The following is a 1,537-nucleotide window of genomic DNA, read 5'->3' as shown; positions in this document are numbered from 1 at the left end:
TTTTCCACCTTAAAATGAACCCCAGTATTGAGTGATCAGTATTACTTATATATCTCTTGCAGCACTGTACGCTGCCTGGGCGTGCTGAGCGGATCTACTCTCCTGGGGATGACCAGAGAGGAACTGAAGACGGTGTGTCCTGAAGAAGGAGGACGAGTCTTCTTCCAGTTACAAGCAGTCAAGTCTGCCTTGGCTGTAAGTTACAGAACACAGTGCAGTGTCATTTGTCTGTGCCGTCAGTCTTGAGATTTGTTATTATTCATATTATGATTTATATCTCTGTTTGTTTTGTGTTTCAACACTGCAGGCTGCCAATTAAGTGAGACCAACTGGAGAATCGAAGGAGGAGGAATCATGGACCAAAACAGGTCACCAGTGGTTAGATACTGTAAGCCTTCAGCTAATATTACAGAATAAAAATGAGATTAGGTTTATAGTGTGTTTGATATAAAAAAATATATAGTATCCTCTGAAACCTTTAGTCACATTTACAAGAAATATGCTACATACTGTATCAAATAACTTAAATATCATTTCGAAATATACATTAGTAAAGTTGTGTGGTATCATTCAGATATGTCAACATGCAATAAAATCAATGTGTAGAATCAAGTGTAAATGAAAGTACAGCAGACAACATAGCCAGTAGTACTGTGCTAATGATGTGTAACAATGTGAATTGTAACAAAACCAGGAGCCTAATGTATGTGGTCATTATGTAATCTGTAAATAAACATGCTTTATTTCATTGTTCAGACATTACACATGAACTTTATCAGAAGCATTTGAATCTGTAAAACACTGACAATCCATTTCAGACAATAATATGGCTACAGATCAATGGACACAAAATATAGGCAAAATTAAAAATTAAAAAAACCCATGTCAAAAAAGTGACAAGACTGTGTAAAAACAAAGATACTAGAAAAAATATCAGCTGAACACAAACATAACCTGTGAGTGTGAGCATCAGAATATTTGTAATTAATACACTGTGACATTAAAACACACAAATAAATCAAGCTGAATGTCTTAACAACAGAACATATTCATATAGATAGTAGACTATTAATCTGTGAATATTATATTTGAATAACTGGTGTGTTTTTGTGTTGGCATCCAAACAAACTGCTCAGAGAACTCTACAGTATCTTTAAATGGTTTCTACTCTTCTTTTCTCTTGGGAATTGCTTCTCCTGTGCCATTATTTACTGAGATAAATCAATTAGCTAATTGACAGAAAAATAATCAGCAACAATTGTGATGATTTCTTGATCTTTTTACATAATTTTTGAAGAATTCACAGGTTCAAGCTTCTCAAACGTAAAGATTTGTTGTTGTATCTTTGTTTGCTACCATGGTACACCAGGTGTTTGGACTCTTGGTTGGAGAAAACAATCTGATTACATCACCTCACAGCACTGGGAGTTATAACAGGCATTTTCCACTATTTTCTAATTTTATACACCAAGCGATTTATCGAGAAAATAATCAGTGGATTAGTCAGTACTGAAAATAATGATTAGTGTCAGCTAAG

The 1,537-nt window shown here is 34.4% G+C and overlaps 1 long non-coding RNA gene across 1 annotated transcript; it reads left to right on the top strand.

Annotated features, from left to right (window-relative positions):
• The first annotated feature begins 37 nt into the window (after window positions 1–37).
• On the top strand, window positions 38–770 carry LOC111668949 (uncharacterized). Its single transcript, XR_002761757.2, has 2 exons — window positions 38–195; window positions 308–770. It is a non-coding gene; the product is annotated as an uncharacterized LOC111668949 (long non-coding RNA).
• Window positions 771–1,537: the final 767 nt, after the last annotated feature.

This window comes from Seriola lalandi, unplaced genomic scaffold (genome assembly GCF_002814215.2).
Source record: "Seriola lalandi dorsalis isolate HSWRI2012SDOR001 ecotype SW California unplaced genomic scaffold, Sedor1 jcf7180002004403, whole genome shotgun sequence".
Classification (NCBI taxonomy): domain Eukaryota; kingdom Metazoa; phylum Chordata; class Actinopteri; order Carangiformes; family Carangidae; genus Seriola; species Seriola lalandi.
This window is presented reverse-complemented; position numbering and strand designations above follow the sequence as displayed.